This window comes from Cebus imitator, unplaced genomic scaffold (genome assembly GCF_001604975.1).
Source record: "Cebus imitator isolate Cc_AM_T3 unplaced genomic scaffold, Cebus_imitator-1.0 Scaffold432, whole genome shotgun sequence".
Classification (NCBI taxonomy): domain Eukaryota; kingdom Metazoa; phylum Chordata; class Mammalia; order Primates; family Cebidae; genus Cebus; species Cebus imitator.
In genome coordinates, this window is record NW_016107747.1 from 582,377 (window position 1) to 603,875 (window position 21,499).

Consider the following 21,499-nt stretch of genomic DNA (forward strand, 5'->3'; position numbering starts at 1 on the left):
TTTTCCTGTTAATGTTTTCATTTCACCCTCATTTTTGAATTATACTGAGTAGTGGGTTTTTCCTACGATGTTATGGCAGCATTTATATTAGTCTCTGGCATCTATTGATATGAATGAAAAGTTGGTTCATCAAGTTGCATTCACTTCTTGATTTATTTTACCTCCTCAAGTCAAGTCTTAGTTTGCTCCACCAAAGATAACTCACAATATTTTCCTTCGGTTCTGGAAAATTCTCACCCATGACCTCTTCAGACATTGCCTCTCATTCTCTTTTACCCCCTCAGAATTCCTATTAGACCCAGGCCAGTTGTTCTCACTCCATGCTCTTAACTTCCCTGTTATATTTTCTCTTTCCTATTGTTATATTTTCTCTTCCCTGTTGTTATATTTTCTCTGCCCTGTTATATTTTCTCTTCCCAACTTTACTTTTCTTTGCTTTCCTCTCGGTACCTAATTCTCCTTTTGAATTTTCTGTATAAAACAATGTTTAATGAATCCATTTTAGTTCCAGTGAACACATTTTCTATGGACGGATATTTTTATGGTTGCTTTTCAAATCCATATTTTGTCTTGTAATCCAGCTATTTTGTGCTCTTTCTTTATTTCACTATGGATTTCTATCATCTCTTGAAGCACTTCTCACATATGTTTTGCCATGTCTTTTGAGTTATTTGCTAATGGTCTTGGATGCCACATCTCCTCTTTGTGAAACTTTCTGCCTCCCTTTGAGTGATTCATTTTTCTTTGATAGCTGTCTCTTTTTCTGCCCTCATCTTCAGCAGAGGCTGTTTTTCTGTGTGTGAGAGATTCCTATGTACCTAACGTGGTGAAAATGTCTCTAAAGAGTTTTGCCTTTGCCTCTGCAGCTGTGGAGGAGTTTGATGGTTGAAACCAGTTTTTGCATTAATTCCTCAGTTTGGGACTACTGTACCATATGGATTTTGTAGGGTGAAGCCCCGTGTCTACTTTTCACCAGACTTAAGTTTATTGTCTTATCTATGATCCTTTTTTAATACAAGGTTCCAGCAAAACATTTTGATTCTTCTTGTGACTGTGAAACTGCTTAGGTTCAAATCCCATTTGTGCTACTTTCTCACTATAGGACCTTAGAAAAGTTACCTAGCTTCTGAGCCTCAACTCCTCATCTGTAAAATGGGGAAAATAATAGAACTTCACAGAATTGCTATGAATACCGAATGGTAACTGACACACAAACAGAGTTTGATATCCTTATTCTAGCCGTTTGTCCAGACCAGTGAGCCAAATTTTCTATTTTTGATTTTATAGAAGGGGATGCTTTTGTAAACTCTGCTCTACAGAGAACTTCTCCACTAGGGAGTCTGACACGGTGATTTATGCTCATGCATCTTCATGAAACAAATTCTTCTTCACTTTCTTCTACATATAACCAAATTCTGTTTATCCTTTTAAGTCAAACTCAAGTCTCATTTTCTCCATGAGTTCTTCTGTCCCTACACCACAGTCAGCTCCTGTCTCTTTATTCATTCACCCCTAACCATCCATTCATTTACTTCTTCATTCAAGTACCACAGTGAGTCAGGCACTGTTCCAGATGCCAGGGTGCAGCCTGCAAAAACACAAGTACCTGCCCTCATGGTACTTACATTTTTATGAGGAAAGACCATAAACAAGGAAATAAATAATACCACACTAGATTCTCTGATGAAAACAAGTTCTCTGAAGAGAAATAAGAGTGGGGGTAGACAGGTAGAGAAGGGGAAATTATTTTCAACAGGGTGCTAACCAAATGTCCCTTTAAGAAGGATATGATATTTAAACGCACATCTAAGGAAAGCAAGGAAGCAGAAAATGCAAAGGGTCTAACACTGAAAAAGTATGTCCTGTTCAAGGAAAAGTAAACTCAGTGAAGCTAGAGCGGTGGGAGAGATAGAGGAAGGAGATGAAGTCAGAGGATTAATAGGGCCTAGACGGTGGAGGGCCCTGAGGAACATGGTAAGGGGTTTTGAGTAGATCTGATACTCTCGGTTTTTAGTTTAAAATAAAGCACACTGGAATAATGTAATTGGCAAGAGTGGAAGCAAGGAGTCCAATTAGAAAGCTTTTCCTAGAATTCAGGTGAGATGACAGTGTCTTAGATTAAGGTGGAAGTAAAAAAGGGATTGACAAATGGCTGGATCTGAGATCTAATTTTTTTAAGCAAAACTAACAGTGTCTGCTCAGGGATGTGAAAGGAGATGAGTCAATTATTCCTATGTTTCTAGCTGAAGAACCTTGGTGAGTAGTGGTACCACTTACTGAGATGGCCTGATTCAACTGTGCATGATGTAACAGTTAATTCTTTAGTATATTTGTTAAAGCTCAGCAATTAGACTGTCTATTTCCCTTGACACAGTTGGGGACACTACACTCACATTTGATTGATTAGTTTGTTCTGTCTCTATCAATTAATAGCTGTGTGACTTTCAGTGAGCTACTTAACCATCTAACTCAATCTCATCTGCAAAGTGGGTCTGGTACTCATCAGGTTGTTGAGACAATTAAGTGTGGCTCTTATAATAATGCCTGGCTTTTAGTAGTGCTCAGTGTTAGCTGTTATTCATTCCGGGAACACCCCCACACCCAACTCATGATAGTCAGCCCAGGGATCTTATGAGTTTATCTCTACTTAGTTTGCTCAACACACGGTCAGAATATTTTTCAAAGGTACCTAATACTTGAGCTAGAGAAAATCCATGCTAGCTTTCAAATGATGCTCTATGTGTGAATCTCTTTTAGTTGCGTTTTGCTTTTCCAAGCCTAAAACTTAGGTGGTGAACAATGATCAGATACTTGTTGAACGTCTACTTTGGGCTTAGCTGCTGGGGAACTCAAGAGTACCAGTTACTAATTTTTCCTGCCATGCATACTTTTGATTTAGCTGTAATAAATATTTTTTCAGTGACCAAATATTTTATTACCTCTGTAGTCCCCCTGGGTATTGCTGGACATGTTTCAGACTAGCTGATGTCATTATTGGCCATTGTAAATTGGGTCAGTATGGCTGCCCTTTTGTATCTTGGCCAAATACAGAAAAACAGCAACTTGGAGATACAGAGCCTCTCTTCACACTTAATGGAATTAGCGATCAATGGCAGAAATTCACAGCAGTTGGTACCCATTCATTGAGAAAGAAGACAACTTAAAGAAATTTTTATAAATATTTAGTGAAAAATAATTACAAACAGATTATCTGGTACATTCTAACACAATAGATAAAATTCCTTCGTCTGCAGAGAACTGGATGTCATGCAAAGCTTTGCCTCAAGGAAAGCAATATGATATAGTGGAAAAAGCACTGGATTCAGATCAGCAGGACTGGCTGAGACCTGAGGAAAGGCTCTACTTTGCCAAGCCTTGGATGTTTCCTTTGTTAAAATAAATAAATAATAAAAATGTATAATTACAGGGGTACTCTCAGGGTTCAGGGAGATAATGGCTATAAAAAGACTTGGAAATGTGCAAAATATTATACCTAAGTAAATGTTACACAAGCCTGTAGACATATTAAGGTTTGAAAATGTGATAAGAAAAGACTTTTAGGAGAGGGAGTAAATCAAGTTCCTTGCCTTTTCTAGGTTATTCACAAGCTGTCCCGTTGTAAAAATGGCAACAAAAATTAAAATAAGGACAACAGCTAACATTTACTTAGTGTCTACTGCAAAGAAGGTACTGTACCCACTCATTTACATATATCAGTTCATTTAAGCCCCACAACAATTCCTTGAAGTGGATGTGGTTACTACCACCATTTTATAGATGAGAAACTGGTTCAAAGCGATTGAATTACTCGCATAGTCATACAGCTTGTGGGCCATAGAACTAGGATTTTAATTAGGCAGTTTGAGGCCAGAATCCATGAGTTTACTAGCCTACACAGCCTTACAGGTGGATCCTAGTGTAATTGGAGTGTGACTTCAGTATTGCTGAGTCATTTCCAGTGATTCCGCCTATGCGTCAGGAATTTGTCTCACACCTCCTATGCCCTGCTCAGAATTTCTCTCCCATCCCTACTGCTTCATGCTATCCTACAGCCATATGGCTGGAGGCTACATTGGTTTGGGTAACGCTTGCTGCTGTACCTAATAAACCTAAAAATGTATACTGATCCACACACAATAGTAAGTTAAATTATTAGTGATTTAACAGAAGTAGGTCTGTAAACACATTCATGGGATAGCCCCTGTCCACACAGCCAGTCAGGTCCCCCTGCTGAGAGTACCCTTGCCATCCTCAACATTTGGTGCTTGAGGTTGTCTCCATTCCAGCCAATCGGAAGGGGAAGAGAGATTGAGGTGCCCCCCGTGGGAGTTTGCGCTGAAGTTCTACTGGTTGGCATTCATTTAGCCACTGCAAGTGGACCTAGAAAATATAGTCCCCTGCTGGTCGCCATGGCTCAGTGACAACTTCTCAATATGGAATGGGCAGCACTAATTTTCAGTGAACAGCTAGAAGTGTCTGCCATAGAGATTATGGTGATTGCTAGGTGGTTTTCAATGATGAAATTTGATTTCTTTGCGTCCCTTTAATTGGGTCCTGCAAGATACCATTAAGAATTATGGGCTCAGGGCAGGTTGTTTTTTTTTTTTTTTTAAATCAAAATATGCTCCTTACTTCCTTGTTTCCTGCCACACTAGTACAAAACTTATTACAGATGACTGTCTCTGTGGGACGAATTCTCCCTGCAGCTGTTCCATACCTGCTCTCAGCATTTAAGTGGACTGGAGGCTTAATTGTGTGACCTCTCTCTTTCCTTCAGCAGTATTTAATTCTAAAGATTTTGGGTGTTTTTAATATAATTATTGGATCTCAGGTACATAGAGCTGGGTTAATCCTAACCCACAGTTCATTACATACTCACTGATGGGTCCTTGCAAGAAGTTCTATTTATTTGCTTATTGGTTAATAACCATAAACCTCTACCATATGAAAACTGGAATGTTGATATCTACAATGAGTTTATTAATCGGTCCTTTCCCTCTGCTTTCCACATCGTATGTAACTACTATCCTGGCTCTTACGTTTGTTATTATTTCCTTTTTTTAAAAAAAGATGATTTTTTAAGAGCAGTTTAAGTATCACAGCAAAATTGAACTGAAGGACAGACTTCCCATATAACCTGTATCACACATAGCCTCCCTGATTATCAGTATCCTCTATCAGCATGGGTTATTTGTTACAATTGATGAATCTTCCTATGCTGGCACATCATCGTCACCCAAAGTCCATCATTTACATTAGAGTTTACTCTTCGTCTTGTCCATTCTATGGGTTTAGACAGTTTATAATGACATGTGTCCACCATCACAGGGTCAGAGTGATTTTACCGACCTAAAGATCCTTTGTGCTGTGCCCCTTTTTTCTTTTTTTAAAAATTTAAATTCCAGGATACATGGCAGAATGTGCAGGTTTGTTACATAGGTAAACGTGTGCCATGGTGGTTTGCTGCATCTATCAACCCATTTCCTAGGTATTAAGCCTAATGTGCATTATCTGTTTTCCCTAATGTTCTCCTCCCCAACTCCACCCTCCCTCAGCAGACCCCAGTGTGTGCCGTTTCCCACCCTGTGTCCATGTGTTCTTATTTTTCAGCTCCTACCTATAAGTAAGAACAAGAGGTGTTTGGTTACCTGTTCCTACATTAGTATGTTAAGGATAATGACTTCCAGCTTGATCCACTTCCCTGCAAAGGACACAATCTGACTGCACTTTTTATGGCTGTATAGTATTCCATGGCGTATATGTACACATTCTCTTTATCCAGTGTATCATTAATGGGCGTTTGGGTTGGTTCCATGTCTTTGCTATTGTGAAAGGTGCTGCAGCGAGTATATATGTGCATGTATCTTTATAATAGAATTTTTAATATTCCTTTGGGTATATGCCCAGTAATAAAATTGTTGGGTCAAATGGTATTTCTGGTTGTAGGTTTTTGAGGAATCCAATATCCAGAGCCTACAAATAACTTAAACAAATTTACAAGAAAAAAACATTAAAAGTGAGCAAAGCATATAAACAGACACTTCTCTAAAGATATTTATGTAGCCGGCAAACATTAAAAGCTCAACATCACTGATCATTAAAGAAATGAAAATTGGAACCACAATGAGATACCATCTCACACCAGTCAGAGTGGAGATTATTAAAAAGAAACAACAGATGATGATGAGACTGGAGAAATAGGAAGGCTTTTACACTGTTGGTGGGAATGTAAATTAATTCAACTATTGTGGAAGACAGCATGGCAATTCTTCAGATGCCTTTTCTGTCTCCCTTTCTCTAACCCTTAACAACCACTGATCTTTTTCACTGTCTCCATAATTTTGTCTTCTCCAGAATGTCATATATTTGGAATCATGTAGTGTGTAACCTTTTCAGATTGGCTTTTTTCACTTGGCAATAAACACTTGTGTTTCTCCGTGTCTTTTCATGGCTCAATAGTTCATTTTTTAGTGCTGAATACTATTCAAATGTCTGGATGGACCAGTGCTGCTTTATCCACTTACCTGCTGGTCATCTTGGTTGCCTCCAAGTTTTGGCAATTATTGATAAAGCTGTTAGAAACATCCATGTGCAGGTTTTTGTGTGGACGTAAGTTTTCAACTCATTTGGATCTTATGGTTTAGTTTTGCAAGAAACTGCCAATGCATTTTCCTTAGTGGCTGTGTCATTTTGCATTCCCATGAGCAATGAATCAGAGTTCATATTGTCCAACCTTCTTGCCAGCGTTAGATGTTGTCAGTGTTCAGGCCTTGGCCACTCTAAGAGGTGTGTAGTGGTACCTTGTTTTAATTTGCATTTTCCTGATGACATATGATATACTCCCTGTGTTTCTATCTTGTGAAAGACATTGTATAAAATTGATATAATTTCTTAATGTCTGGTAAAACCCACCAGTGAACATACCTGGGTTGGATATTTTCTGTTTTGGAAGATTATTATTTATTTATTTAATAGAGATAAACCTGTTCAGGTTATATATTCTTGTGTGAGTGTTGGCAACTTTTGTATCTTTTAAGGAATTGGTCCATTTCATCTGAATTATCAAATCTGTGGGCATAGAGTTTTTCATAATATTCCTTGATTAGCCTTTTAATGTCCATAGGATCTGCAGTGATGTCCTGTCTTTCTTTTCTGATGTTAGTAATTTGTGTCCTCTTTTTTCTTAGCTTGCCTGGCAAAAGGCTTGTGAATTTTGTGTGTGTGTGTGTGTGTGTGTGTGTGTGTGTGTTTTAGAGAACAATCTTTTGGTTTTGTTGATTTTTTTTTTTTTAATTTTTNTTTTTTAATTTTTATTTTTTTTCTTTGCTTTGGATTTAATTCACTGCATCGCGCAAATTTTAAGCTGCATTTGTTTTCATTTTGTTCATCTTTTAATTTCTCTTTTTTTTTTTCTTTGACTCATGTTATTTGGAAGTATGTTGCTTGATCGCCATGTACTTTGGTATTTTTCCAACTATCTTTTTGCTATTTCTGGTTTAATTCCATTGTCATCTGAGAGCAGACATTGTATGATTTCTGTTTTTTAAAATTTGTTAATGTATTGTATGGCTCAGTATGTGGTCTATCTTGGCGAATGTTCCATATGTATATGGAACATTCCAGAATGTATATCCTGCTGTTGTTGGATGAAGTAGTCTGTAGGTATCCATTAACACAGTTGATTGATGGCATTGTTGAGTTCAGCTATGTCCTTACTGATTTTCTGCCTGCTGGATCTGTTTATTTCTGATAGAGGGGTATTGAAGTCTTCAGCAGTAAAAGTGGATTCATCTATTTCTCTTGCCTTACATATTTTGACACTCAGATTTTAGGCACGTACCTGTTAAGAATTACTATGTCTTCTTGGAGAATTGACTCCTTTGTCATTATGTAATGCTATTCCTTATCCCTGACAAGTTTTCTTTCTCTGAAGTTTGATCTGTCTGAAATTAATATAGCCACTCCAGCTTTATTTTGCTTAGTGTTAACATAGTACATGTTTCTCCATCCGTTCACTCTTAATCTATATCTGGTGTCTTATTTTTAGTAGGCTTTTGTAAAGAACATATAGTGAGATCTTGCTTTTTGATCCACTCTGACAATCTGTCTTTTAATTGGGGCATTTAGGCCATTGACATTCAAATGGTTATTAATACAGTTGCATCAATAGCTACCGTATTTATTGTTTCTATTTGATGCCCTTGTTCTTTGTTCCTGTTTTTATCTTCCACTTTTTGTCTGTCTTTTGTGGTTTTTACTGAGCATTTTATGATTATATTTTCCCTCTCTTCTTAGCATAACAGTTACACTTTCTCTTTATTTAGTGGTTGCCTAGAGTACACAATATACATTTGCAACTAATCCAAGTCTGCTTTCAAATAACACTATGCTGCTTCATGAGTACTGCAAGTAAGATATAATAACTTTTAATTTCTCCCTTTCATGTGTTGTAACATTGCTGTCATTAATTTCACATATACATACACACACATATATAATCAAATATATCATTGCTATTATTCTTATCTATTTTCTGTTAGATGAATTAAGAATAAGAAAGGTAAAAGGTTGTATTTTACTTTGTTTTCTGATACTTTTTATTTATATTTGAGTTTCTGACATAATTTTCCTTCTCTCTAAAACGTTTCTTTTGATATTTCTTGCAAAGCAGGTCTACTACAAGTTCTCTCAATTTTTGTTCAAGAAAGTATTTCTTCATGTTTTTGTATATTTTAGGTATGCAACATGATACTTTGATATATATAGTAAAATGATATATGTAGGAAAATGATCAGTCAATTAATATTTCCTTCATCTCACACAGTGGCAGGAGTGCATAAAATCTTAGTAAAACTTGTGACTGCAGTAGTATATTATTAACTATAATTCTCATGAACATTAAATCTCCAGACTTATTCATCCTATGTATCTGTAACTTTATATCTTTTCACCTACATCTCCTTATATCCTCTTCCCCCTGGTAATCACCATGTCATTCTCTATTTCTATGTATACAACTTTTTGAAAAATAGATTCCACATATAAGTAAGATCATAAGATCATGCAGTTTTCTTCGTTTCTGGCTTGCTTTGTTTAGCATAATACCCTCCAGGCTCATCCATGTTGTGACAAATGGGAGGATATCCTTTTTTAAGGCTGAATAACAATTCCTCTCTTTCTCTTTCTCCCACTGTGTGTGTGTGTGTGTGTGTGTGTGTGTGTGTGTGTGTGTGTGTGTGTGTGTGTGTATCAATTTCTTTACCCATTCATCCATGATGAACACATTGGTCATTTTCGTATGTTTGCTATTGTGAACAATGTTGCAGTGAACTAGGGAGTGCTGATACCTTCACAAGGTGGTAATTTCATTTCCTTTGGGTATATACCCAGAAGAGGGATGCAGGAATTGCAGAGTCATATGTAGTTGTATTTCTAATTTCTTTAGACACCTCCATGCTGTTTTCCACAGTGGCTGTACCAATCTTCATTCCCACCAACAGTATACAAGGGTTCCCCTTTCTCCACACCTTCAACATTTGCTATCCCTCGTCTTTTTGATAATAGCTATCCTGACAGGAGTGAGGTGATACCTTATTGTGGTTTTCATTTGCATTTCCCTGATTAGTGATGTTGAGCATGTTTTCATATATCTGTTGGCCATTTATATGTCTTCTTTGGAAAAATTTCTATTCAAGTCTTTTACCCATTTTTTAATCAGGTTTCTTTTTTTTTTGCTATTGAGTTGTATGAGTTTTTTTTATATTAACTCCTTATTAAATTCATGGTTTTCAAATAGTTGCTACCAGTCTGTAAGCTGCCTTTTCATTTTGTTGATTATTTCCTTTGCTGTGCTGAAGCATTTCTGTCTGATGTATGCCCATCGATTTTTTATTTCTTTATTTTTGCCTTTGCAGCCTGAACTTTTGGTGTGATAACCAAAATCATTAAGGCCAATGTCAAGGGACTTTTCTCCTATATTTTATTCTAGGAGTTTTATTGTATCAGGTCTTATATTTAGGTCTTTTGTACATTTTGAGTTGATTTTTGTGTATGGTGTAAGATACATGTCCAGTTTCATTCTTTTGCTTGTGGATGTCCCATTTCAATAGCACTATTTATTAAAGAGACTATCCTTTCCCTATTGTGTCTGTCTCTTTAACTTTTGAAGGGCAATTTCCCAGAATTATCTTAAAACCTTAAATATTTCACTCCAACTTTCATGATTTCTGAGAAGTTGGACGTAATTCTCATCATTGCTCCAAGTGAGGGTTTTCCACCTCCTGGCTTCTTTCAGGCTTTTTTCTTTATCTTTGATTTTCTATGGTTTGAAAACATTATGCGTAGATGTACATATTTGGCATTTATCCTGCTTGGTGCTGTCTAAGCTTCCCGTATCTGCGATTTGGTGTGTTACCTTAATTTGGGGAAATTCTATGCCATTTTTTCAAATATTACTTCTGTTTCTTTTTGTCTCTCTTTCCCTAGTATTCCCATTATGCATATAGTATTATACCTTTGATAGTTGCTAGGCTGGAAATCATCCCTTTGATTTTTAAAATACAGTTTTATTGCATTTATACGCCTTTAAAACTATTTTTAGTTGTTTCTAATGTTATAAAAAGGATATTATGCTCTATGTAGTTTTCTGAGATTCGTGTTTTCACTCTTTATATTGCTAAGATTCATTCATCTTTTTGTTTTTTGGTTTTTGAGACAGGGTCTCACTCTGTCATCCAGACTACAGTACAGTGGCATGATCATGGTTCATTGTAGCCTTGACCTCCCGGGCACAAGTACTTCTCCCATCTCAGCCTTTCAAGAATCTTTTTCTACCCTACCTGGCCAATTTTTAAAATTTCTTATAGAGACAGGGTCTCACTATATTGATCAGGCTGGTCTTGAATTCCTGGGCTCAAGTGATTCTCCCACCTTGGCCTCCAAAAGTGCTGGTGTAAGCCGCTGCCCCTGGTCCTTTCACAGTTTTGTACCTAGCTGTAGTTAGATGCAAAATAGATTGATGTATAATGCTACATTAATTTATTCTTTTTTCAGTGCTGCTGTGAAAATTCTTGAAAATACCTCCTGGCATATATGTGCAAGAGGTTCCTAGGAATAGAATTGCCAGGTCATAGAGTATGAGAATGTTCAATTTTACAAGATTGTGCCAATTTGTTTTCTATAGCAATGGTACCATTTTATACTCCCACAAGCAATATATGTAAAATCCTGTCCATCCATATCCTAACTCTTGATTTTTGTCAGATTTTAAAAAATTTGCCAATTGAATGGATGCAAGATATTTCAGTGTAACCTTGATTTACATTATCCCTCATCACAAATGAGTTTGAATATTTCTTCATATGTTTAGTGCCCATATGTGTTTCAGTTTCTATAAAACACCTGTTCTTGTTTTTTGCCCATTTTCTTTTGAGTTATTTATTCCTAGAAATTCTAGGAACATTTACAAATGTGTATACCAATCCTTTGTCAGTATTGTGACTCTTTTTCCAATATGTAACCTGTCTTTCTACTTTCTTTAAGATAACTTGGATACGAGTTTCTAATTTTAATAGTTAAATTTATTAATTTGTAAGAACTTTCTATATAGTAAAATCTTCCCTACTCGTCATCCAAGATCAGAAATATATTGACATATTTTTTTACTTAATATGTAAAGTGTTGCTTTTTACATTTGAGAGCTTAGTTCTGTCATTGACTTTTCTTTTTTTTCTTTTTTTGAGACAATCTCACTCTTCTCACCGAGGCTGGAGTACAGTGGCACAGTCTCAGCTCACTGCAACCTCTGCCTCCCAGGTTCAAACTAAACTATCATGCCTCAGCCTCCCAAGCAGCTGGGACTACAGGTGTGCACCACCACGCCCAGCTAATTTCTCTACTTTTAGTAGAGACGGGGGTTTTCTATGTTGGTCAGGCTGGTCTCAAATTCCTGACCTTGGGTGATCCACCTGCCTTGGCCTCCCAAAGTGTTGGGTTTATAGACATGAGCCACCATGCCCGGCTTGTCATTGACTTTTGTATACAAAAATTGTAGTGATCTAATTTCACCTGTTTCCATGTGAATAACCATTTCCTCCCACTCATCTATCATGACACTTATATTTGCATGCCTCTGTCCTCTCTGTTCCTTCTCCTTTGGTCACATATTTTCCTTTGGTAAAGTTTCACTGTTTTCACTATCAATGTTTTTGCATATTTTAATGTTTATTTCTTGATATTTGATATGTTGACACTATTTAACTTGACTCTTCCAACAAGACTTAAAATTTCTAGTTGCAGATCATGAATATATGGAAATGCAATCGATTCACGTCTTAATGTTATATGAACATACTTCGAATATTCTCTATTATGTGTAATGGTTTGTCTATAGATATAAACAATCATGTCACTTTGCAAACAATGACAGCTTTATTTTTCAACTTTTATTTTAGGTTCAAGAGTACATATGCAGGTTTGTTTTATAGGTAAATTATGTGTCATGGGGGTTTGATAAACACGTTATTTAATCACCCAGCTGATCAGCTTGGTACCTGATAGGTTGTTGATCCTCAGCCTCTTTCCTCCCTCTGCCCTCAGATGGGCCTCAGTTGTTTTTTCCTTTGTGTCCATATGTACTCAGTGATTAGCTCCTGTTTATAAGTAAGAACATGCAGTATTTGCTTTTCTGTTCCTGTGTTAGTTCACTTGGGATTATGGCCTCCAGCTTCATCCAAGTTGCTGCAAAAGACATGATCTTGTTCTTTTTTATGGCTGCATAGTATTACGTCATATATATCACATTTTCTTTATCCAGTCTACTGTTGATGAGCATTCAGGTTGATTCTATGTCTCTACTGTTGTGAATAGTTCTACAGTGAATATACACATGCATGTGTCTTTATTGTAGAACCATGTATATTCCTGCGGATATACACCAAATAATGAGATGGCTAGGTCAAATGGTAATTCTGCTTTGAGTTCTTTGAGAAACTGCCAAACTGCTTTCCACAATGGCTGAACTAATTTATAGTCCCACCAGCAGTTGATAAGTGTTCATTTGTCTTTGCAACCTCACCAGCATTATTTTTTTTACCTTTTAATAATAGCCATTCTCACTGGCATAACATGATAGATTGTGGTTTTGATTTGTATTTTTCTAATGATTAGTAGTGTTAAGCATTTTTTCACATGCCTCTTGGCTACATGTATGTCTTCTGAAAAGTGTCTGTTCGTGTCCTTTGTCCACATTTTAATGGGTTTTTCTTTTTTTCTTTTCTCGTATGTTGATTTAAGTTCCTTATAGATTCTGGATATTACACCTTTATCAAATGCATAATTTGAAAATATTTTCTCCCATTCTATATGTTGTCTGTTAACTCTGGTGATAGTTTTTTTGTTTTTGTTTTTTTGCTGAACAGAAGCTCTTTAGTTTAATCGGGTCTCATTTGTCAATTTTTGGTTTTGTTGCAGCTGCTTTTCATGTCTTTGTCATGAAACCTTTGCCAGGTCTTAAGTCCAGAATAGTAATTCCTAGGTTATCTTCCAGGGTTTTTATACTTCTGGGTTTTACATTTAAGTTTTTAAAATCCATCTTCAGTTGATTTTTGTATATCATGTAAGGAAGTGGTCCAGTTTTAATCTTTTGCATATGGCTAACCAAGTTATTCCAGTACCATTTTTTTAATAGGGAGTCTTTCCCCATTGCTTGTTTTTGTCAGTTTTGTCAAAGATCACATGGTTGTAGGTGTGTGGCCTTATTTCTGGGCTCTAATCTGTTCCAATTGTCTGTGTGTCTGCTTTTGTACTAGTCCATGCTGTTTTGGTTACCGTGGCCTTGTAGTATAGTTTGAAGTCAGGTAATGTGAGGCTTCCAGCTTTGCTTAGGATTGCCTTGGCTATTTGGGCTTTTTTTTGGTTCCATCTAAATTTTAAAATAGTTTCTTTTTCTCGTTCTCTGAAGAATGTCATTGATAGTTTGATAGCAATACCATTGAATGTATTTCCATTTGTTTGTATCATCTCTGATTTCTTTGAGCAGTGTTTCATAATTCTCACTGGGGAGATCTTTCACCTCCCTGATTTGATGGTATTTTATTCTTTTTGTGGCTAATGTGAATGGAATCATTTTCTTGATTTGGCTCTCAGCTTGGATGCTGTTGGTATATAGGAATGCTACTGATTCTTGTACATTGATTTTGTATCCTAAAACTTTGCTGAAGTTGTTTATCAGATCAAGAAGCTTTTGGGCAGACACTATGGAATTTTCTAGGTATAGAATCATATCATCTGCAAATAGGGATAACTCGACTTCCTCTTATTTGAATGCTTTTTATTTCTTTCTCTTGTCTGGTTGCTGTGGCCTGGACTGCCAGTACGTGCTGAATTGAAGTTGTGTGTGTGGGTGTGTCTCTTTCAGGTTTTGGTATCAGTGTGATGCTGGCCTCAAGAAAGGAGTTAGGGAGGAGTCCCTCCACCTCAGTTTTTAGAACTAAAAGAACTCTTTCTTTTAGAAAGAGTTTCAGTAGAAATAGTATCAGCTCTTCCTTATACATCTGGCAGAATTTGGTCCTGTGCATTTCTTGATTGTTAGGCTTTTTATTATTGATTCAATTTCAGAACTTGTTATTAATCTGTTCAGGGATTCAACTTCTTCTTGGTTCACTCTTGGGAAGATTGTATGTGTCCAGGACTTATCTATTTCTTCTAGATTTTCTAGTTTGTCTGCATAGAGGTGTTCATAGTAATCTGTGTTTTTTGTATTTCTTTGGGGTTAATGGCATTGCCCCCTTTGTCATTTCTAGTTGTGTTTATTTGGATCTTCTCTTTTTTTCTGTATTAGTCTAGCTAACAACTTTTATTAATTTTTTTTCAAAGAAACAACCCTGGATTTGTTGATCTTTTGGGTTTTGTTTTGTTTTTTTTTCATCTCCATTTCCTTCAGTTCAGCTCTGATTTTGGCTATTTCTTCTGCTAGCTTTGGATTCAGTTTGCTCTTCATTGTCTAGTTCCTCTAGTTGTGATAATAGGTTGTTAATTTGAGATTTTTGTAAGTTTTTGATGTGGGTGCTTTGTGCCATAAACTTCCCTCTTAACACTGCTTTAACTGTATCCCAGAGATCCTGGTATGTTGTATCTTTGTTCTCATTAGTTTCAAAGATCTTCGTAATTTCTGTCTTAATTTCATTATTTACCCAAAAGTCATTCAGGAGCAGGTTGTTTAATTTCCATGTAATTGTTTTGGTTTTGAGTGCAGTATTGATTTCTATTTTTATTGCACCATGGTATGAGAGTGTGGTTGTTGTAGTTTCAGTTTTTAAAATTTTCTGAGGATTATTTTATGTCTGATTGGTCGATTTTAGAGTATATGCTATGTGGGCAATGAAAAGAATATATAGTCTATTGCTTTTGGGTGGAGAGTTCAATATATGTCCGTTAGGTCCATTTGGTCAAGTGTCTAGTTGAAGTCCTGAATATCTCTGTTTTCTGCCTCAGTGATCTATCTAATACTGGCAGTGGGGTATTGAAGTCTCTTACTATTATTGTGTGTTTATCCAAGTCCCTTCTTAGGCCTCTGGGAGCTTGCTTTGTGAATCTGGGTGCTCCTGTGTTGGGTGCATACATATTTAGGATAGTTAGATGTTTTTGTTGATTTGAGCCCATTACAATTATGTAATGTCCTTCTTTGTCTTATCTTTGTTGTTTAAAGTCTGTTTTGTCTAAAATTAGAATAGGAAGACTTAACTTTTTTCTCATTTCTGTTTGCTTGCTAGATTTTTCTCCATGCCTTAGCTTTGAGCCTATGGGTGTCATTGCATGTGAGCTAGGTCTCTTGAAGACAGCATATGGTTGGGTCTTGCTTCTTAATCCAACTTGCCACTCTGTGCCTTTTAATTGGGGGCATTTAGCCTGTTTACATTCAAGATTGGTATTCATGTGTGCAAATTTCATCCTGTCATCATGTTGTTAACCTAACCCTGGTTATTATGCAGATTTGTTTGTGTGGTTGCTGGTGTCACTGGCTTATGTACTTCAGTGTGTTTTTGTGGTAGCCAGTAATGGTCTTCCCTTTCTCTGTTTAACACTCCTTTAAGGACCCCTCATAAGGCAGGTCTAGCAATAATGAATTCCCTTAGCACTTGCTTGTCTGAAAAGGTTCTTATTTCTCCTTTATGAAGATTAATTTTGCTGAATATGAAATTCTTGTTTGGAAATTCTTTAAGAATGCTGAATAATACAGGCCCACAGTCTCTTTTGGTTTGTAGGATTTCTGCTGAAAAGTTTGCTGTTAGCCTGATGAGGTTCCCTTTGTACACGACCTGCCCTTTTTTACTAGCTGCCTTTAACATTTTTTTCTTTCATTTTGACCTTGAAGGATCTGATGACTTATGTGTTTTGGGGGTGGCCATTTTGTGTAGTATTTCACAGGGGTTCTCTACATTTTCAGAATTTGAACATTGGCCTCTCTAGCCAGGTTGGGGAAACTTTCATGGATAATGTCCTGAAAAATACTTTCCAAGTTGTTTGCTTTCTCTCTCTCTCTCTCTCTCTCTCTCTCTCTCTCTCTCTCTCTGTCTCTCTCTCTGTCTCTCTCTCTCTCGCTCTCTGTTTCAGGAATGCCAACGAGTCCAAATAAAAGTACAGCAAGTACAGAGTACAGGTATAAAGTACAGGTACAAAGACCAAATAGATTTGGTCTCTGTACATAATTCCACATTTCTCTAGGGTTTTGTTCTTTGTTTGTTTTCTTCTTCTTTGTTTTTTCTTATTTTTGTCTGGGTTATTTTGGAGAACTGGTCTTTGAGCTCTGAGATTCTTTCTTCAGCATGGTTGATTCTGCTGTTAATACTTGGAATTGTATTCTGAAATTCCTAAAGTGAGTTTTTCAGCTCTGTCAGATCAGTCTGGTTCATTTTTTAAATGACCATATTGTCTTTAATCTCCTGTATCATTTTATTTTATTACTTAGGATCCTCGGATTGGATTTTGACTCTCTCCTGAATCTTAATGATCTTCATCCGTATTCATATTCTGGATTTTTTTTCTGCCGTTTCAGCCATTTCAGTCTGGATAAGAAACATTTCTGAGGATCTGATGTGGTCATTTGGAAGTAAAAAGACACTCTGGCTTTTTGAGTTGCTGGAGTTCTTGCACTGGTTCTTTCTCAACTTTATTGGCTGATATACTTCGAGTCTTTGAAGTTGCTGTCCTTTGAATGGGTGTTGCAGTAGGTTTTCTGTTTGTTTGTTTGCTTTCATCTTCTTTGATATCCTTGGGAGTTTGACTGTGGTACAAGAATGGTTCTGTTGAGTGGCTTCATTTCTGGAAGATTCTAGGGGTCCAAGCCTCAGCTTAGCACTCTGGGACTGTGTGCTCTAACTCTGTAGATCTGTTATCATGCCCCTGGCATTGTGTTCTCTGGCCTCTCAAGGTTAGGAACCTCCTGTGCTGAAGGGGCCACGGTGTCTCTTTCCTGCTGGCCACAACACTGATGGGTGGTGTCAGCCAAAGTGCTTTGTTGGATGGTGGCAGCAAGATCTGTGCTCTTTCGCATGTGACAGCAGCAGCAATAGTGCATTGGAATGCACATTTCTTGACTGATATGGGGGTACCAGCTCCTGTGCAGGTATTCATGATAGTGGTAACACAAGATGAGGCGGGGCTGCTGGCATTCACGTGTCCTTTCACAGTGACAATGGTGTAAACATAGGGGTGGGATGCTGAGTGGTGTGGATGTGCTAGCCTCTATGCAGGCATTCATGACAGTGGTCATGCTGGGAGGTGGAGGTACTAGCATTTTTGTGCATGTTCACACTAGCAGTGGTGTCAGCCTGGGAATTGGGTGCTGGTGGCCTCTGTGTGCATATTCACATTGGGTGGCAGTGCAGGGCCACTGGTCTCTCTCTGTATATTCATGCAGGTAGCAATGGCAACAGGAGGCGGGGCCGCTGGTCTCCATGCACTCATTCATGCTGGCAGGGGAGGGGAGGTGGTGGGATCACAGGGTGCACTCACACTGGCAGCAGTGACACCATAAGGTGCACACGTGCACCTGTGGAAAAGAGGAGATGAGGTCTGTTCATGTGCATGCATGTTGGCAAAGTGATGCAGGGGGTGGCCATGGGTGAGTGTTTGCTGGTAAAGCAGTGTGGGGAAGCTGCAGTGGGTGAAGGGAACATTTCATTGGGCTAGTGTGTACTGGCAGGGACTGCTCTGCTGGAGCTCTCCAAGGGTCAGGCACAGTCAGCCAGCATAGGAGCTATGATGTTGCCCCTGAGAGGTACCCTAGTTGAGGTATTCCAGTCGGGCAGCCAGGCTGGGGCCCCAGAAGCGACCAGCAGACAGGGCAGCACTCAGGTCGGACTGGCCCCATCTCATGGACAATGTTGCCCTACTCTCTTCAGGTCCAACAGTTCCCCTAAGGCAGGGTGAACCTTGGGGGGTGGGCATCCTTGGTCACCCTCCGCTGCAGACGTTCCCACACCAAACTCTCTGGGCTCTGCATAGGTTGGAGTCCTGCCCCTACCACCTTTCTAATCAGCTTTCTCTGCCATTTCTAGTGTCCATGGGAGTTTTGGGGTCTCATGTTTCCAGGATTCCAGAAGTCTGTGGTGAGAGCAAGTGGCTCCTCACCTGTTGAACTCACCTCTTCCCCAGGAGTCATTGGGTGCCAGGAACAAGTCCTGGTCCATGGTAGCCCCATGCAGGGCTCCCAGCTTCTTCCCTCTTAAGCCCCATATCTGTGTCCTCCCTCTGTCCATTCTCAGTGCCTTTGCTCTGAAGATCTGCTGAGAGTGTGTCAGTTTCCCCAATGTCCCAGTCCCTTGCTAGCAAAATGATCCTCCTGGCTGTGGCTAGTCTGCCATCTTGCCCCTGATCTTGTTCTTTTTTCAGTCCTTGTGGCTTTAAATTCATTAGCACCTAGGAATGAGAGGGGGTCACCTTTTCCTTTTCCTAATTTTAAAGATAATACTTGTAATATTTCCGCATTAGGCTATATATTCCAGATTTTTTAAATTTCTCTTCTGTTAGGTTAAGTAAGCTTCTAATTTGCTAAGTTTTTCTTTAAAATCATGAACATCCTTATATTTCTGAGAAATTCAACTTGATAGTAATAACTGTTTTGTTACAAGTTTAAGGGAAACAAATGCATCTTTTTTCTCAAGTGGATATAGTGTGTAGTGGTAAAATCTGGGCTTTCAGTGTGACCGTCACCTGAGTAGTGTACATTGTACCCATTAAGCAATTTCTCATCCCTCCCCTGCAACCTTCCCACCCTTCTCAATCTTCAGGGACTATTATTTCACACGCTGTGTCAGGTGTATACTCCATTTAGCTCCTACTTACAAGTGAGAACATATGGTGGTTAGTTTTCTGATTCTGAGTTGTTTCGCTTAAAATAATGGCCTACAGTTCCAACCATGTTGCTGCAAAAGCCATGATTTTTATGTACTGTGGGAGTTAATTTGTTATTGCTTTGTTTAGGATTTTTAAATATTTATCTTCATGAGTTAAATGGGCCTTTAATTTTCCTTTCTCATATAGTCCTTGCTTGATTTGTGCATCAGGATTATACTGGCCCCATACAAATAAGATGGCTAATAATCTTTTCTTTCTGCTCTTTGAAATACTTTATAAAAGCTTCAGATCATCTGTTTCTTGAAAGTTGGGTAGGACTTGTCAATAAAACTGTCTAGGCCTGGTGCTTACTTTCTGTGAAAATTTTTAACTACAATTTCTTTAAAATACTTATCTTTAGTTGTATCCCCTTTTTCATTTATACAATTATCTATTTGCATTTTCTCTTTTTGTTATTGATAAGTCTCTTCTGAGATTTGTCTTTTCAAATATTTTCTTTTTGAGTTTCTTGATTTCTGTTTTAATTTTTAGTATTATCTATCTCTTAGATTTATTCTTTTTTTCTTAATTTCTATGTTGCACACATAATTTCTAGTGGATTATTTGCACTGTTAAAATTTTAGTCCCCTGAAGTTCATGTAGTTGGGTGAGTCCTGAAGGAGTCCAACAAGTTTTGACCCAGGAAGGATCAGTGCTGAAAACATGATCCTTCCCTTGCTGCTGCCAGCCCCTTTGCCAGAGGACCTGCCATGGGTGGTTGTCTGAGGGGCAGTTTTCTCCGGGGGATAGTTTCAAAACAGGTGCTCAGTGTTCAAATGTGCTCTTGGCTTAATTATTCATATTTTTCTTTCTTTTACTTGTATTTGCTAGATCAGAAACTGTTAAGGTGTGGAACTGCTTGGACTGAGAGAGACTGTAAGCCCCTATGCTTCTGGTTAGGAACCTAGGTGGCGATGTCCAAGGTCACACAACAGTTTAGGCATGGAGTAGATCCAGGCCATCATACTTTATAGCCTGTGAGCTTTTCACACAGCCAAAGACCTCCTCTACACAGAAGAGTACTCATTTTATAAAGTGGCAAGTTCACCTGCATGACCCTGTTCTAATGTGATTAACATACAAAGCTCCTTTTTGTAATTCCAGAAAACGCAGTTGGGGTAAGTAAAAACTGTGCAGCTTGCTTTTGTTTTGTTTTTCTTACCAGCATTTATTCAATATTCCTCTGTGCCTATTGGGGGCCAAGGATTTATCCTGTAGCGTTTTAACATGAGCTTAAGGCTCATTCTGAATATTTTTCTCTCTACTTTTTGACTTCTGAGTAGAATGGCTTGCAGAAAGGAAATAATGAAGACATCAGGGGTTAAATAAGTGAACACCCATTTATCTTTAACACGGTGGAAAAGACCCAATGTTATCTCTTGCAGTAAAACAGTGATAATCTTGTTTTTGAAGTAAAATAAAATCAGTACTTACCAATGAGGTATCCTGCACACCTTATTTTAAAGAAAGAAATATTAATCTTAATTTTGCTGAAGACTTTTGTTTCCCTTAGGGGCTCTTAACACTTGTTTTCAGAGATATGACTTGGATTACGAATTGGTTTGTATGGAGCAGAAGTCTCTCTGAGACTCTTGGTGCTTAATAGCCCGGGATGTGTTGTACAAGTTCTAAACATTCTGGGTTTGAAGCCAAGTCTTGGGTGGCTGTATTGCTTTTGCAGCTGTAGTTTAAATTAAAAACATTCTAGTTACAGAGATCTAGAATTTTAAAAAAGACCTTTATAGCATATAAAGAGAAGGTGTTAGCCTCAGCTTACTTGATTCACAATGAATTGAATGCAAAAAAATTCAGATTAAAGAGACACATACCTTTGAGAGTGTTTATAATGAGAGGCAATTGATCTCACTGTTATATTAAGATAGAGCTTACTATGAATTTAAATTTTATGTTGATTACTTTAAATAAACATCTCCTTCATTCTCCCCTCATATGTCTTCGGATGATCAGTTATTTTTATAATTTAAGTATGAAAATCCTGGTCATAACCGGTGGTAGAATAACATACAGATTGCAGGCACTTCATCCGTGTTTTGATGCAGTATAAATGAGCCCATTCTCCTTGCCTCCCAAGCATGACCTTGGA

At 37.8% G+C, this 21,499-nt stretch overlaps 1 protein-coding gene across 1 annotated transcript in view; it reads left to right on the plus strand.

Annotated features, from left to right (window-relative positions):
- The window catches only part of COL6A6 (collagen type VI alpha 6 chain), a 148,617-nt gene that overhangs the window by 17,138 nt on the left and 109,980 nt on the right, over nucleotides 1-21,499 (plus strand). The window lies entirely within an intron of this gene.